Raw genomic sequence first — 18977 nt, 5'->3', positions numbered from 1 at the left:
GCAGTAAATACAATGCTAGAGGGCCAGAGTCATTTTTTGGGAGCAAACGCCTACCTTGCATATCATTGTCACAAAATTATGCAAGGTGGGGTGGCATTCCCAAAACATGAAGCAAACTCAGAATTTTTTCAAAAGACGGGTCTAGCAACAAAATATAAATATGGCGCTAGGTTAGTGCTGCCTTTGCGTCAGAAAAATGCCACAATGGCAGCGCTACGTTTTCTTAAATATGGGCCTAAGGGCCAGATGTAGAAAACGTTTTGCATGGCGCAAACTGCGAAATTCGGAGTTTGCGCCATGCAAAACGTGCATCGCGATGCACATTCCCATTTTGCGAGTCGGTACCGACTCGCAAAATGGGAATGCGACTCGCAAATAGAAAGGGGTGTTCCCTTCCAATTTGTGATTCGAACCGCGATGCAGAATTGCTTTGTGACTGCGAACGCGGTCGCAAAGCAATTCGCAGTTAGCACCTATGTCAAGTGGGTGCTAACTCATTCGCAAAAGGGAAGGGGTCCCCATGGGACCCCTTCCCCTTTGTGAATGTCGCCCAAAATATTTTTTCAGAGCAGGCAGTGGTCCAATAGACCACTGCCTATTCTGAAAAAACGAAACCAAATGGTTTCATTTTTTATTTTGTATTGCAACTCGTTTTCCTTTAAGGAAAACGGGCTGCAACAAAAAAAATGCTTTATTGAAAAAGCAGTAACAGACATGGAGGTCGGCTGTCTCCAGCAGGCCACCATCCCTGTGGGTGCAGGGAATCGCAAGGGGGTCACAAATTGCGACCCACCTCATTAATATTAATGAGGTGGGTCTTTGCGACTCACTTGCGATTCGCAGAAGGTGTCTGAGACACCATTCTGCATACGATTTTGCAACTCGGAAATTGCGAGTCGCACCGACTTGCAATTTCCGAGTCGCAAAATCGTATCTTGCTACATCTGGCCCTAAGTATTTCAGACATTGTCAGAATAGATATCAGCATTCATAGCTACCATTTTAGAAACAGTTAGGGGCACATTTATAATTTTTGGAGCAAAACTGTACTAATGCAGTTTTGCATCAAAAGGTTTTGTACCGGTTTGCACCATTCTAGAGCACCAGCTGGGTACCATATATATGGAATGGTGCAAGCCGGGGCAAAGGATAGGCTAGCGTAAAAAAAAAATTATGTTAGCCGGGTGGGGGTGGTGGTATGGGAGAAGGGGGTTTTGTACCAAAAAATGATGTTAGGCAGGTTAGAGTAAAAACCAATGACTCTAACCAGCCTAGCGTCATTTTCTGATGTAAAACCATCCATACCACATGACTCCTGTCGTAGAAAAGACAGGAGTCATGCCCACTACCCAAATGGCCAGCACAGGGGACCAGGGTCCCCTGGGCATGGCCATTGCACCCAGTGCCATGTGGGGGGCCCATTTCAGGCACTTTAAATATATATATCTATATATCTTTTACTTACCTAGACTTACCTGGGATGGGGTCCCCCGTCATCCACTGTCCCTCTAGTGTGGGTGGGAGTGTCCCTGGGGCCTGGGGAGGGCACCTGTGGACTTATTCCATGGTGTTCCATCATAGAAATCAGCCCAAAGATCTCCTATCGCCTGTCCTGACCCAGGCGTCAAATAAAGGTGCAAAGCAAGCTTTGCACCATTAGTTGACCCCTCCTCCCCCCGTGTGTAATTTTGAGCACAGGCGGATAAATATGGTGCTAAGGCCATAGAGTCATTTTTTGCACGGGAACGCCTACCTTTCATCTCATTGACACAAGGTAGGTTTCCACGTCCAAATAATGACTTTAACTCCATAACTTTGGTGCTAGACGTGTTTAGCACCAAAGTATAAATATGGAGTTACTTTTGCACCGAATTTGCGTTAAAAAATTATGCAAATTAGGCACAAAACAAGTATAATTGTGCCCCTCAGTTCCTTAAGTTTGAGATCATCACAGAATGCATTTTCTGTGAGAACCAATCTCCAGGGTATCTCACGATGCGGTTTTACACTGTGTGCCAGTATTTCGTGAAAGTTTGATGAATTCAGAAATGTTGCAAATTGTGTTGGTGTATTTCAGAACCCGTAAGAATTAGCCTCTTAATAGCATGCACAGATGTATTACTCTCATTTCAACCTTCTCCGTCAGTGTATCACAGGACAATGTACTATCCTTTCCAGGCCAAAGAACTGTGGTCATAATTGGTTATTGTCATTACAGAACTTCAAAAGCTTTATCATTGCTTCTCTATTGCTCTCTCTTGCACAAGAAGGTGGTGAACACTTTAGTTTGTGAAATAGGTGTCAAAAATGTAAGGTCTAAACATTCTTAGACCATAAAATATAAAACTTCAAATTTGCTCTATTGTTGACCAATCCGTGTCTGTCTTGTGATGCAAAGAATTGCTTGGCCTTCACTCTGCTCTCAGCTCGGAAAATCAACCTCGTCCTCAGAATGCTTTGCAAATATTTATTCAGGTTCTAGCAGAACAAATGATGCAGGCAGGTACTTCTCTGGTGAACGCATACTACAGTGATCCCTACAAACACCTTTTCCCTATGCCCACATTCCATCTGCAGATTTCCACTTCGACAATAAAAAGTTGAGTGATGCTGCATGATTTCTGAATGAGTTAGATTGAGCTAAATTCTCTTTGCAATGGACATCAAATGTTCTCCTTGGATTTCACAAACTCTTGCAGGAGTTCACAAACATAAATTCCTCTCAAGATTTCAATAACTGCTTTTAGGGCAGCTAGCTATTTAAGGTAAGCGCACAAAGCAGGGTCTTGCTTTCTAAACTTCAAACTTGAATTTACTCACTTGAGTAAGGTCCATCAACAACTTCCTCGTGAACGTTCTCTACGTTTGTAAAGAGTTGCCTTAGGTCACTTATCATCTGTCAACATTTAGTAAAATGTCACCATACAACTTTAGTAGTATGTGCAGCCTCTTATAAGAGGAACAAAATATTCAAAACGTTATCGTAAAGATATTACACCACCACAAAGCATTACCCTTCATTACCCACCTTTATATGTGGCCCTCTGGTTAGAGGGCCTAACGTGTGGTAACTGCGTGGCTTCTGATTTGATTTACAACACATAACCTCGTCAGCATGATACACTTTTTTTCACGAAGTGTAGCTGTTGTTACATTGTATATTCAAAAGGATGCCTGTTAAATTTATCTGAAATAGGCCAAACTGCGCAGAATATAAAAACAAGCATAGACCAGCACAAAAGCATTATCAGGTGTGTTGTTGAGAATTAACCCCCCACCTCCCATCCCCTCCCCCTCGGATAATTTCAAGGCAAAGGGTAGCCCAGGTGCCATTAATGAAAAGCCATTTAGGAAGTTAAGATACAAATATGGGGTACTGTCAGTAATCCCCTACGTACGGAAACACTATGCTTCTTTAGATTTGACACCATTAGGAATGGTGTGCTACTTTTCTAATTTCTGATTTGCTGAATGCGATCGCTTATTGCGGGCTTCTGATAGTTTAAGGCAAACATTACTTCTGCTTACAGCTATGGAAGGGTTACCCATATATGCAGCACCTTTATTAATATCAACAAAATTAAAAAAAAATTTTTTAGAGCGTTCAGCTGACTGGTTACTTTCACTATGCAACTCATAGTTCTGTCAGTCGATTAAGTTGTTTATGGATTATCATGAATGCTTTCAATGAGTATGTTATAATTCCTGTGTTTTGATCACTTACTCTAATGGGACTGCTTAATTCATTATAGTCCTGTAATGTACTTCCTTATCAACATATCAGCCCTCCACGGCAAACCAGCGTATATTTATGTTGAAGACCCCATAATGAGTGAGTCATTCTAAGTTTACATGACTGCATTCGTCACCCATGATAATGTTACAGAATTGTGCACATAGAACACCATTACCCTTGCCCTATGCACCTCTACTTATACCCCCTGTTTGTCTCTACTGGTCACTTTCAACTCAACAGTGGGTAAAGTTTGCTACCCAGCTTCCATAAGGGTTTGGTATCTGACAACTTTTTACCAGCAAATGTACTGAAGTATTGGTTGGAACAAAACGTTTTCTGAGAGTTACGTTCTTGATCCAACACTATTTGCCACCTCTGTTCGACCAGTTCTGTTGTGTCGATGGAACTCTAGAAGAAGCAGGCTGTCTTTTCACCCTAAGCAGGGGGTAAGAGTGGTTAACATCACAATCAGTCAACATTTAACTTACAGTATGGCCACCCAGGTAAACCCCAATCGGAAATAAAGATAAAAGGTTTTATTACACTTTAATACTCAGGTTAATGTAAACAGTTTTCAAAACCAAGCTATAGAGATAAGTATCACCATAAGGTGACAAAAACAGCGGAAAAAGACTAACATGTGACAAACTAAACACTCAATAAATGTGATACAAAATATTATTAGCAATACTTGATGCACAAAAAATAAACGTTGTGCAAACCATTTAAACATGAATGCAAAAATTAATACAAACTAAAATTATCTAAATAGCTAACCAAACAATGGGAAATCCTTCAAAGACAAGTCACTAAGGCCCTCATTACAACCCTGTCGGTAAATCCAGCTTACCGCCGTGCTGAAGGCCGACAACATAACGTGGCCGCGGCGGAAATCCACTACAGGTATTACGACCCACAGCTCGGAATCCGCCACAATACAGACACCCACACAAGTCTGCCACACCAAAGGTCAGAGATAAACTGGCGATACCAAAACCCACACCATCACGCCAACAGGAATACGCCCACACTATCATGACCCACGAATCAACGCAGTGGTCTTTCACCCGCGGTAATCCATTGGCGGTACACACCGCAGCGTTCAAAATACACACACATTTACAAAACACAACCACATTGGACAATTCAAAATACACACACCTGATACACATACACACACCACACCCACACACTCACACCACTATAAAACACCCACCCACATTACCCAAAACCCCTTACAACAACATTTTTTTGAAGAAGCAGAGAGAGAGAATAGCAAACACAACACCAGCATCCACAGGCACACAACACCATCACTCATACAACATCCACGTACCTCAAACAACACACCCCAACACAACACATCACACAGCACAACAAACATCACCTCACACATTACTCACACCACATCATGGCACCTCAAAGACACCCCAGGTTTTCTGAGGAGGAGCTCAGGGTCATGGTGGAGGAAATCATCTGGGTAGAGCCACAGCTTTTCGGATCACAGGTGCAGCACACCTCTATTGCTAGGAAGATGGAGCTATGGCGGAGAATCGTCGACAGAGTCAACGCAGTGGGACAGCACCCCAGAACACGGGATTACATCAGGAAGAGGTGGAACGACCTACGGGGAAAGGTGCATTCCGTGGTATCCAGACACCAGATAGCAGTACTGAGGACTGGCGGTGGACCCCCACCTCCTCCCCCACAACTAACAACATAGGTGGAGCAAGTCTTGGCAATACTGCATCCTGAGGGCCTCACCGGAGTAGCAGGAGGACTGGACTCTGGTAAGTCATATGTTTACTACTATATCCCCCACCCCACCTGCATGCCATCACATACCTCCACCCTTACCCTCACCCTATCACTCCAACACCTCACATATGCCCCACCATCACAACCCACCAATCCCAAGTCCTGCATGCAACACCTCTGCATAGACACCCATCACCAAAGCATGTCCAGTACAGATACCCACCCAGACCCCAAAATCACTAATCACACAAGGGCAAACACAATAATGCAAGCACAGGAGTAGAGGGTAACTCACCCATTGCACAAAATGGCACACACAGGTACAATAACTATGCATTTACACCCCAACAGGACCCCTACCCAACGTCACCGGTCAGGAGGTGCCAGACATATCCAGTCCCCCCACAGAAGAGGCCCACAGTGATGACAGCAGCTCTGCACGCCTGGATCAAGATGACCAGCCCGGCCCATCAGGGACCTCTGGACAGTCGGTTCCCTTGCCACAGTCACAAACCACCACAGACCATCCCCCCTCATGAAACACTAGCACAGCACCCACCCAGCGGGCCCATCCCTCAGTCCCCAGGACATGTCAATAAGCAGTGTGTCCACCATTACAGGTACCCCAGGCAAACCTACCAACCCAAGACAAACAGGGACCTGGGGTCAGTGGCAGTGACCACACGGTTCAGGGGACAGAGGCACAGGGTAACAGGGAAACTGGGAGGAATGCTGTGCAACAGGGGGAGGACAGGCCCAGGGAACCCACTCTCCACGGGGCACTCTCCAACATCATGGGAGCATACCATCATTCCCAGGAGACCATGGGCACGGTACTGGCCAAGTTTCAGGAGACCCAGCAGCTGCAGGAGGAACACTACCTGGGGATCAGGGAGGACTTGAAGTCCATCAACACCACCCTGGTCACCATTGCAGGGATGCTGCCAGACCTGGCCAACACCATGAGGGACACAGTGGCACCCAAACGGGCCCCTGACACTAGCCTGAATGATGAACTGCCCTCCACCTCCGCCGGTGCTAGTGGACAGGAGGTCCCACCACAGGGCCAATGGGCCACCAGCACCCCACCCCCTGCAGAAGGAGAACCAGCCCGCAAACGGTCCCTGAGATCCAGGAACAAGACAGAGAACATTGCCAAGACCCCCGCCAGGAAATAACACTCTCCTGATTATTACCCTTTTGACCCACTTCGTCACCCTAACAACTTTGAACTGCCATTACTCCACTTCCTATGCCCCCTTGGACAATGCACCAGTGAGACCAAGAGACTGGACTCTACCATGGACTTTCCTCCACCATCACCCCAGCCCATTGCACTCCCCCCTCCACTTATTTGCACAGAAATAAACACCCTTGAATCACAAATCAATCTGGAGTCAGTCTGTACTTTCACAAATGTGTAATGGCACCCTCTCAGAAATATAGCAATGTCAATGTTCATGTTCACATACCAATGTTAGACAGTTGTTGGGCAGCAGTAAACATAGCAGAAGGCAGAAAGTGGGACCCAGATCTGTGAAATGGAAAGCCAAAGTGACATGTCAGGGTCCATACACAGAGGTAAAAAGGCAGATTTATGCAATGTCCTACAGTAGTATGATATGAGAGAAGCAGTGCCATCCTCTTATCTCTGTCTCACTGGAAGTATTGCATCATGATGTTGTTTCAGTTGTCTATATCTTCTTCTTCTGCCTCCTCTTCTTCACTGTCCACAGGCTCCACAGCTGCCACAAGACCAACATCAGGCCCATCCTCCTGCAGAAAAGGCACCTGGCATCGCAAAGCCAGGTTGTGCAACATACAGCATGCCACAATTATCTGGCACACCTTCTTCGGTGAGTAGTATAGGGAGCCACCTGTCAGATGGAGGCACTGGAATCTGGTATCAGGAGGCCGAAAGTTTGCTCTATTATCCTCCTAGTTCACCCATGTGCCTCATTGTAGCGTTCCTCTGCCCTTCTCCTGGGATTCCTCACTGGGGTCAGTAGCCATGACAGGTTGGGGTAACCAGAGTCACCTGCAAATATCGAGGGACAACTGTTAGGCATCCTCCAACCCTTAGGGACTCTCCCATACCCAGACACCTATGTCAACTGTGTTGGGACCTTGGGCTCACCTATTAGCCACACCCAATGCCTCTGGAATTGCCCCATCACATAAGGGATGCTGCTATTCCTCAAAATGTAAGCGTCATGCACAGAGCAAGGATACTTGGCATTCACATGGGAAATGTACTGGTCTGCAAACACACCATCTGCACGTTCATAGAATGGTAGCTTTTGCGATTTCTGTACACCTGTTCATTCCTGCGGGGGAGACGAATGCCAAATGTCTGCCATCAATGGCACCAATGATGTTGGGGATATGTCCCTGGGCATTGAAGTCACCTTTCACTGTGGGCAAATCATCCACCTGAGGGAAAACGATGTAGCTGCACATGTGTTTCAGCAGGGCAGACAACACTCTGGACAACACGTTATAGAACATCGGCTGTGACATCCCTGATGCCATGGCCACTGTTGTCTGAAAGGACCCACTGACCAGGAAATGGAGTACTGACAGGACCTGCACTAGAGGGGGGATTCCTGTGGGATGGTGGATAGCTGACATCAGGTCTGGCTCTAACCCGGCACACAGTTCATGGATTGTGGCACGATCAAGTCTGTAGGTGATAATTATGTGTCTGTCCTCCATTGTTGACAGGTCCACCAGGGGTCTGTATACCGGAGGATGATGCCATCTCATCACCTGCCCCAGTGGAAGTGCCCTATAGAGGAGAAGGGTGAGCAGAGGGTCATACACCACATAGGTTTCACAAGGATGTTTAGAACAATTGTGATGTAATCGGTTTGTGGCGCTGTCTGTCCGTATTCATGGCCAAAAGTGCTGTGACACAGTTAGTTGCCTTACCGTGTGCCCCCCTGAAATGGGGGCTGCCTGGCCTGTAAGGAGGGACAAGTGGAAATGAGGTAACTGCACTGGCGTTTGTAGGGTCGCGGTAGGCAGTCGAAGACTGTGGCACAATTCAGCATTGGTTATCATTGGGCCCTATGGGTTCCAGGAGCCAATGATGATGTACGCCGGCGGTGACGGTACGCACCGCCGCGAACGTGACCGCCATTTTCTATCTCTTCACTCACTTGATACCTGACCTCAAGGGCCCCTGCCTACACTGCGGAGGAGTTGGAGAAACTGGTGGATGGGGTCCTCCCCCAGTACATGCTACTCTACGGTCCTCGAGACAAACAGGTGAGTACACTGTGAGCATGATGCATGGCACATGAATGTATGGAGTGTCGTGGATGGAAGAGACGGGGGCAGAGGCCAGCATGTGAGGATGGTGAGTGTATGTTTTTCTGGGCCAGGGTGGGAGGTTTGGGGCCAATGAGTAAGAAGAACCGGACAGGGGAGTAACATCCATTCTTATTTCACTATTCCTCTAGGTCAGCACCCACCAGAAGAAGGGGATTTGGCGTGCCATCGCCAAGGAAGTGCGGACCCTGGGGGTCTACCATAGACGGAGCACCCACTCCTGCAAAAGATGGGAGGACCTGTGCCGCTGGACCAAGAAGACGGTGGAGGCCCAGCTGGGGATGGCCTCCCAACGTGGAAGGTGTGCCCGTCGCACCATGACCCCCCTGATGTACCGGATCCTGGTGGTGGCATATCCTGAGTTGGATGGGCGCTTGAGGGCATCACAGCAGCCAAAAGGAGGTGAGTACAGTCTCATTCAGCTGACTCTGCGCGCTTAATGAGGTTTCTGGGTGGGGGAAGTGGGCTGTGGGTTCCCCTAGGCCAGGGCAGACGCGCCAAGGTAGATCCATTGTTTTGCAGGCTCAGTGCTACTCCAACCCCAAAAGTGGTAGTGGCCCTCTACACCTCCGGTGGGTTCCAGCTGTGTATCAAATGTGTCTAGGCAGAGTCCCCCTTGGGCATGTGATTTCCCCCTGAACTGTTAGTGCATGGGCTAGTGCATAAGGCTGCTTCCTGTGTGTTGTGTCTCCCAACGGTAGTGGTCTTGCAGGCATTGACCATGTGTCTCTTCTGTCTTTCCTCCTCTTTTTGTTTTGTCACCCTGTCTTTGTGTGCATTAGCATAATCTGGCAGAGGAGCATTGGCACCAGAGCAGGAGGGAGCTGCAACCCACATGGCCCTGGAGGGTGAATTTACGGAATCTGAAGGCACCAGTGGGATGGAGGGCGAGGGGAGATCCACGATGGGGACAGGAGCTGACACCAGCGACTCCTCCTCTGATGGGAGCTCCCTTGCGGTGGCGGGCACCTCTGTGCCCACCGCATCAACAGGTACAGCCGCCACCCCCGCTATCAGCACCGCCCTCCCAGCAGCCCCTCAGCGTGTTTCCCGTGCCCGCTCAACCAGGAGGGTGGGCATCTCCTTTGCCCAGGGATCTCAGGCCCTGACCCAGTCAGTCCTGCTGCCCTCAGTGAGGAGGCTATTGACCTCCTGAGATCCCTCAGTGTTAGGCAATCAACCATTTTAAATGCCATCCAGGGTGTCAAGAGGCATTTGCAGCAAACAAATGCATACCTGGAAGGCATTCATTCTGGCGTGGCAGTCCAACAGAGAGCATTTCAGGCTCTGGCCTCAGCACTGATGGCAGCCATTGTCCCTGTGTCCAGCCTCCCTCCTCCAACTTCCACTACCCAGACCCAATCCCCTCTACCTCAGTCTATCCCAAGCACACCATCAGACCAGCATGCACACTCATCAACACACAAGAGTGGACATGGCAAACATAAGCACCACACATCCCACAGGCACTCACACAAGCACCATTCCCATGCAGACACACCAACATCCACTGCCTCCACTGTGTCCCCCTCCTCCACGTCCTCCTCCTCCCTCCCAGTCTCATCTCCACTCACACCTGCATGCACTACATCCTCAGCCACTACCTCCATCACCAGCACGCCCATCACCACACACCGCTCACGTGCAATCACCACCCCCACTACCATGCACACGTCCCCTGTGTCCTCTCCCAGTGTGTCTGTGAGCCCTCCTCCCAAAGTACACAAATGCAGTCACGCACCCACTCAACAGCCATTCACCTCACAAAAGTCTCCAGCCTATGCACCTTCACCCAAATTCAGCAGACATACACCTCCTACAACCACTACCTCTTCTCCACTCCCAAACCCCCTCCATCTTCCCCTCCCAGTTTGTCTAAAAACGTTTCCTGACTAACACTGACCTCTTCCCTACACCTCCCCCCATACTTCCCCTAGGGCCAGGATGTCCAGATCCCAGCCCAGCACCTCAGCCACCAAATCCTCCAGCACTGTGGTCCCTGCAAGTCCGGTAATATCGCGGGCGGCACCCATCAGGGCTGCCAGTGTGCCACCTAGCGAGGCCAAGGATCAGCCCATTCCGTCACCTGCCAAGGTGAAGAAGGGGCCCACATGCTGTAGGGAAAAGTAGCACCACCTAGCAAGGCCTCCTCCAAGCCAAAAAGGGACAGTGCCAAGGTCCCAGCAGCGATTTCCAAGGTGGGGAAGGGACACAAGGCTAAAGGGAAGTCAGCATAGGGCACGGAGCCTCCGGCTGAGGGACTGGTGTCACCCTTTCTGGCAAACAGAGCAGCAACCTGTACGGCGGTGGACACCGCCACCTGCATGTCTGCTGCTTCAGCAACAGTCCCCAGCATCCTCCCCAGTGGGCAGCCGTCCGAGGCTGCAGGAGACGTCCTGCTGTCTCCCTCCATAGGTGCTGACATATGCACCCCTGGCAGCATCTCCACCACAGACACTGCCGCAACCACCGGTACCAGCCCTGTGACATGCACAGAAAGTGCCACCAGAGCTGACATGGACAACATTCCCAGTGGACAGCCATCAGAGGCTGCAGGAGACATCCTGGACCCTGCACAGCATACATGAGGCACCACAACCAGTACTGTTAGTACCAGCAGTTGGCAGACAAAGTCGCAGCAGGGTGGAGTGTGTCTCTGACTCCATGGAGTATCATGCTACCTGTTCCCAGGCAATCTCTTGGCATACACACCCAGGTGAGGGAATGGGACCTGCCACACAGCATGAGCCAGTGGAGAGATACATCCACTACCCCAGTCCTTGGCAGGATGAAGCACTCTGGGCACTAAGCCCCCTCCAGAACCAGTGGACAGATACATCCACTACCCCAGTCCATGCAGGATGAAGCACTCCGGACACTAAGCCTCCTCCAGAACCAGTGGAGAACAGCATCCACTACCCCAGACCTCGGCAGGATGAAGCACTCTGGGCACTAAGCCCCTCCAGAACCAGTGGAACATGTCTCACACCTGAGAGACTGTGGCTTTGCACTCCCCAGGACCAAGCAGTGGGCAACCTACCCACTTGAGAGACTTGAGAAACTGTGGCTTTGCACTCGCCAGAACCAAGCAGTGGGCAAACCAACCACTTGAGAGACTTGAGAGACTGTGGCTTTGCACTCCCCAGGATAAAGCAGTGGGCAATTCACCCACTTGAGAGACTGTGGCTTTGCACTCCCCAGGAACAAACAGTGGGCATGGAGCCCCCTCGTGGAGCAGTGGCATCGTCCCTTCATCCGGCTGAGGTGCCCCCTTTCCCCCTGAGGTGCCTGTTTATTTTCGACCTGATGCTCCAGCAGTGTTCTCTCCGTATAGAGTCAGGTATCATGTGTGGGCTTCGCCCATGCATTTTGGGACCACTGGGCCATGGACAATGATTGGAACACTCTCCGGACTTGTGTATTTGCTGTACATATTTGTATATACTGATCTGCTACAGACCTGTTTCCATATCTGAATTTTCGATGATTACACTTATTACAATCATTTTGTTTTGTCCTTACGTTCTTCCAGAGGGTTACGCGGTGTATATGTAATGTTGCTGCATGTATTTGTGTGTATGGTGTTGTGGGTGAGGGTGGGAGTGGGGGTGTTGCGTGTGTGTGTCACTCTCTTTTTCCTCCCTCCCCCCTGTGTGCTAGGTGCAGTACTCACCGTGGTCGTTGCGCCGTCTTTGCTGCTCCTGGTAGAAGAGGAGGTAAACCAACATTGGTAGCACCTGTAACTCGGGCTCCATGGCGTCCTGGTTCCTCGTAGGGTGTCGAGAGGTGAGTGGATTCCATTCCAAAGACTGTTTCCGCCATGCTTTTGATGGCATTGGTACCGCCCCGTAAAAGGTGGCGGATTGGCGCCTTGTAATACAGTGGGCGGTACATTGTGTTCCGCCTGTCTTTTGGCGGTTACCGCTTCAGTGTTTGTTTCTACCGCCGTGGCGGTCGGAGTGTTAAAGTGGCTGTCTGTGTTGGGGGTTTCCGCCATGATCGTGATTCCATTTTTTTTACCGCCGGCCTGTTGACGGTCTTACCGCCGCTTTAACACCGACCGCCAGGGTTGCAATGAGGGCCCAAGTGACATGTGCTTGGCTACAAAACATGGAGACAAAAAGTAGAAAGGATATGAAGGACAAAAAAAAGTTGGAAAATTGCCATCCGGGGCAAAATGAAGCTAACTAAGGTTGGCAACAAGTAAGTAAAAAGGGAAGGTGTCAGCATCTCAGAAGCTCAGTCAAGAGTTTTCTCATTGGCCAAAGAAAAATCTAAAGGTTTTTATTCAGATCTTGATGGTATTACTTCCGTCCAACGATAGTGGACACCCTAGTACTTCATCAAGTCGACTGAGTTCTGGCTGGCATATTTTGATGTATCGCGGCTGAACTGCTGACCACCTCGATGGAGGGCTCTTCCTAGCAGTCAGGCTAATGGGCTCCAGTCAACCATATTTAGATGTTAAAGTCCTGCAGATATAGTTCTGGCAGTGGATTGCTCATAGAGAGAGTGTTGAGAAAGCAAAAGTACATTGCACAATGGCAGTAGCCAGGGCAATAAGGTAAGTAACACTCATCCCGTGGAAACTAGCCATATATGGCCACCTGTATTACACAAAACACTACATAAACAGCATGATCCATTGCCATTCCACCACAACACAACATGTGCATACAGTAAACACACAATGCCATACATCCTAATGCACAACATACACAACATACACACTGTTAGAAATGGTGTCTCTAGTTGGCAGAGGTGTTCACCTTTGTCCAATTAGGGGCCACAATCCTATCCATGGTAAATTAGCACAATCGAAAATATTCTGTGCCCACCCTCTGGTAGCTTGGCACTGAGCAGTCAGGCTGAACTTAAAAAACAATGAGTAAAGTATTTGTGCAATAAATCATACAGTAACACAGTGAAGACACCACAAAAATACACCACACAGGTTTAGAAAAATATGTGAGATTTATCTGGTTAAATTAAGGTAAAAATGATAAAGATTCAATAAGCACAAGTTGCTATATCATTTTTTGAAAAGAGCCTAAAATCTTAGAATTCAACAGTTGTCTTGTGTTTGCACAAAGTACCTGGTTTGCATCAAAAATAACACCCTCTAAGGAAATGCGTGAAAAAATAGGGTGTGTGTTGGAATTTCCAACACAGCACAGACAATGCGTTGTTACTTTCTACGCTGCAAGGGGCTTTGCACTGATTTCCGACGTGCAGTCTTGGTTCCTCACTGCGATGCAGGGATCTTTTTGACGCCCAGGGATGACGCATGGAAATCCTGGGCGTGCAGGACAAAGCCACAGGCATTGCGTTGATCCGGCAGGCGATGCGTTGAATTTCCTGTCACAAGGCAGGCGCAGAGTCAATTCTTCACTAAGGAAGTTGGGCTGCATCTTTCCGGTTCGGCTGTGCGTTAATCTGGTAGGGCTGTGCGTCGAATTTCTGGCCGTACACCAGGCACTGAGTCGATTCTTCAATCAGAAAGTCAGCTAAGTCATTCCGGTTTGGCTGTGCGGCAATTTCTCTGTCGCACCACGCCTGTGTGTCATTTCCTGCAGGCTTTGCGTAGAATTTCATCGCTCAAGGAGTTCCTTGAAGAGGTCAAGGGGCATATTTATACTTTTTGATGCAAAACTGCACTAACCCAGATTTGCACCAGCTTGCGCCATTCCTGAGAGCCACCCAGGGGCCATATTTATGGAATGGTGCAAGCCGGTGGAAAGGGTGGGCTAGAGAAAAAAAAAAAAATGACGTTGGCTGGGTGGGGGTGGCGGTATGGGAGAAGGGGGTTTTGCACCAAAAAGTGACGTTAAGCTGGTTAGTGACAAAAAAATGCCTCTAACCAGACTAGTGTCATTTTCTGATGCAAAACCATCTATACCACATGACTCCTGTCTTAGAAAAGACAGAAGTCATGCCCACCACCTCAATAGCCAACACAGGGGACCAGTGTCCCCTGGGCATGGCCATTTCACCCTGTGCCATGCAGGGGGCCCCAAGTTGGGCTCCCGATGGCACTTTAATAAAATAAAAAAATACTTTCTAATACTTACCCTACTTACCTGGGTTGGGGACCCCCATCCTCCGGTGTCCCTCTGGTGTGCATGGGAGTGATCCTGGAGCTTGAGGAGGGCACTTGTGGGCCCATTCCATGGTGTTTAACCATGGAAAAGGGTTCACATGTCCTCTAGCGCCTGGTCTGACCCAGGCGTTAAATAATGGTGCAAAGCAAGCTTTGCACCATTCTTTACCCCCTCCTTTCACCCGTGCGTCATTTTAGCACAGAAGGATAAATATGGGGCTATGGGGTTAGCACCATTTTTTAGATGGGAACACCTACCTTGCATCGCATTGACGCAAGGTAGGTTCACACAGCTACAAAATGGTGCAAACTCCAGAATTTTGATGTTAGACATGTCTAACATCAAAAATATAAATAAGGAGTTTGCACCGAATTTGCGTAAAACAAAATATGTAAATTCAGTGCAAATGGAGTATGAATTTGCCCCCAAGTCTTTTTGACCCTGAAAATTCAGAAAACAGGAGGCAAGTTCAATCCAAGCCCAAGGATAGCACTTCTCACTAGAGTCAGAGAGCAACAGGGCAGCAGGGCAACAGCAGGGGGGCAGACCTTCTCAACAAAGCAGTCCAGATGAGTCCTTTGGGCAGTCAAGCAGTTTCACTTGACAGGTTGCAGGTTCAGGTCTAGAAGTGTCTGATTTGGTGGGGTAGGGGACCCAGTTTATATACCCCAAAAAACCTTAGAAGTGGAGGAGACTTCAAAGAGTGTTTTTGAAGTGCACAAGCTCTGCTTTCAGTACAGGTATGTCTGCCAGGATCCCAGTAGGGAGTTTGGCAGTCCATTGTGTGAGGGCCGGCCACTAGCCTTTAAAATGTAAGTGTCAGGCCCTCCACCCTTCCAGCCCAGTAGGCAGATGAGTGCAGGTGTGACTGAGTATCCTGTGTTTGTGGATGTCTGGGTGAAATGCACAAAGAAGCAGTCAACCAGCCTAGCCCAGATGTTGGTTGGAGACAGGCTGTAATGAACAGATGGTTTTTAAGTGCAGAGAAATGCTCACTTTCGAAAAGTGGCACCTCTAAAATAGTATTATAAAATCCAACCTCACCAATAAGCAGGGTTTTCTATTACCATTCTGGCCATACTAAATATGACCTGGTGACCCCTTTCTGATCAGAATCTACCACTCAAACAGTATACAAGGGTAGCCCTAATGCTATCCTATGAAAGGAGCAGACCTCGCAGTAGTGGAAAACACATTTAGGAGTTTTCCACTACCAAGACGGATAGAACACACATGTACCTGCCCTGCCTTTTATCTATGTAGCACCCTGCCAGTTGAGTTACCAAGGGCCTACCTTAAGGGTGACTTATATGCAGAAAAAAGCAGTGTAAGGCTTGACAAGTATTTTTAAATGCCAAGTTGACATGGCAGTGAAACTGCACACACAGGCCTTTCAATGGCAGGGTAAAGACATGGTTAAGGGCCTACCTATGTGGGCGGCACAACCAGTGCCGCAGGCCCACTAGTAGCATTAAATTTACAGACCCTGGGCACATGTAGTACACTTTACTATGGACTTACAAGTAAATCAAATATGCCAATTGGGAATGAACCAATGTTACCATGTTTAAGGGAGCAAGCATCCGCACCTTAGCACTGGTTAGCAGTGGTAAAGTGCTCAGAGTCCTAAAACCAGCACAAACAGTGTCAAGAAAGTGAAGGGAGGTAGGCAAAACGTTGGGGGATGACCACCCTAAGGCTGTCAGGTCTAACACACACAAACTATTGATAAGACAGCCACAATTACTAATACAATGACACACTCATCTACACAAACACACTCACACAAATGCACATCTACACACATCACAACAACCACAACACAAGAACAAAACTCACCTGAATGCTGCACACAGTAACACAACATACAACCAAACATACACAACATACTTCAGACCCACATGCAAGTGGCATACATTCAGGCACAACCAGATCACCCTCTGCCTCAATCAGCCAATACATCCACACACACACACACATACATGTACTGACTCACATACACTCCGGGAAAAAACAATATGACACTTACAGGTCCCATTGCAAAGTGCAGGCATGCACATAGTTTACAAATGTGATGTTATTGTCCTTTCGGTGCAAACTTTCATTTGGTAATGAATACTTACACCAAAATAAAAATTGTGAATATCATTGATTTCTGACATATACAGGTGCGTCTCCATTAATGTCTGACATAGATTTCTTACAGACATATGGATGCACATTGTTTTTTTAAAATATGAATGTGACATATATTTCTGCAGTGGTCCCAAGCTAATGAGAGGTGACCAACGAGCATACACAAGTAATGTGGAATGTTTAGCTTTGAATTTGGTGACGATGGAGTTGTATGTCCTCCGTGGCTCAGCGGCAGCAGCAAGGGTAGGATTTTTCCATTTGTGTCCAGTTGAAAACAGAAGTGAAAATGGGAAAAAGGTAAGCTTTTACCTCATTTCCCTTACACTCCACCACTTGAGGTGTGGAGGTAATACTGCCACAGTTGCCATGGCGGGAAGGCTCATCATGATTGGCTCGGCAGGAACACTGGGTGGAGTCCCACTGCTAGCCACTATTTCAAATGGAGCTGTTGGTGCGGGTGGAGATGCCAGGCGGAGTTAACTCAGGCGGTCTTTCGTCTGTTGTCCCGCCAACATCTAAATAGGGTGGGCAGACTGCTAAGGTGGCAGATGGGCTTTCAGACAGAAAATCGGTGGCGGAACCATTACCGCCAAGATCTAAACCAGGCCCTAAGTCTTCTCAGCAAGCATTTGGGAAAGTGCGTGGCTAGGGCAAAGAGATCTGTACCTCTAAAAGTCCAAAGGGTCTCTGCTACTGCCGCTAACTGGAAACAGTAAATTAAAGTCCAAAGTGAATGATGATTTGTCCATTGGTAACGCCATGTGGATCGAACGATGTCAATTGTCCAAACAAGGCACAAGATAGGACAAACATCTGCAACACCCAGAGAAGTTCCTAAGACCATCATGGGAAGGTATCCATCTTTGTTCTGCTGTATGACTTTGCAACAATGTATGAATAAGTCTAATCTTCACATTCTCTGGTGTACTATCCTCAAGGCTACTTTCTCAGGCTCTCTATGAATAAGACAATAGCACATCTATTCCAAAACTTACATTTCATAAGAAAGAAATCTGAAAGAAATTACATGTTAGCAAAAAGAAGACAACTTTCTCACATTCTGTGAGACTGGGGCGCAGCCGGCCTTAACATGACCAACTAAAGCAGAATTAAAATGGCACACTTTATCCACATTGAACAAACTCATATAATCATTTGAATAATAAAATAGTCATTAATAAATCTTCTACGATTTCATTTTAGAGTAACTTGCTAAAGTGAAATAACTTGTTAATACATGTCAGAGAGTATGATGGGGGACTACATTTTCAACATTAGCATATAACATGTAAAGTATATCTATCAGGAAAATCAATATTGTTTCAATGATAACTGTTCTTTAATATTAGGAAACATTTAGAATCAGGTTAAATGGTAATCTCTTAGTTAATGTGTCTATGCCACAAGCATTAAAGTCCTAGCCTACAGTGACTGCACCTTAACATAGATGTTTTGTGCACCACTTTACAACTACCTTGTTATCACTTTACACAATATAATGTCAATATGGTCATGTATAGATCACCATTGAGACATGAAAGATAGCTACCAAAACTCAGCTGCACAGATCCAAGCAAATATTATTACTTGTTAAATGTGCTAAGGTAACCCAATGGTATCCTATTGGCGAGGTAGGCTTCATAGTAGTTGTTGGATATGGCCCTTCTTAGTGGATTTCCCTGAAACATTTTGCTTTTTCCTCCCAGTTTTTTACTGACTTTCTTTGCATGGCCTTGGGACTCTGGGCCCTTTCCCACTACCGTACAGTGTGCATGCCCATCTCACAGATGCCTGGAATGGGTGCTTACGTGATTGGTTCAGGTGCTATACCCAGAAGTGCCCTGTAAGGAGGTACACCACATACCAGGGGTGGGTACAGCCCCGGCTACTAGTGGGACATGTATCAGGCCTGG

The sequence above is a fragment of the Pleurodeles waltl genome, chromosome 12, assembly GCF_031143425.1.
Source record: "Pleurodeles waltl isolate 20211129_DDA chromosome 12, aPleWal1.hap1.20221129, whole genome shotgun sequence".
Taxonomy (NCBI): domain Eukaryota; kingdom Metazoa; phylum Chordata; class Amphibia; order Caudata; family Salamandridae; genus Pleurodeles; species Pleurodeles waltl.
The sequence above is the reverse complement of the archived record's forward strand: the minus strand, read 5'-3'. Positions refer to the sequence as shown.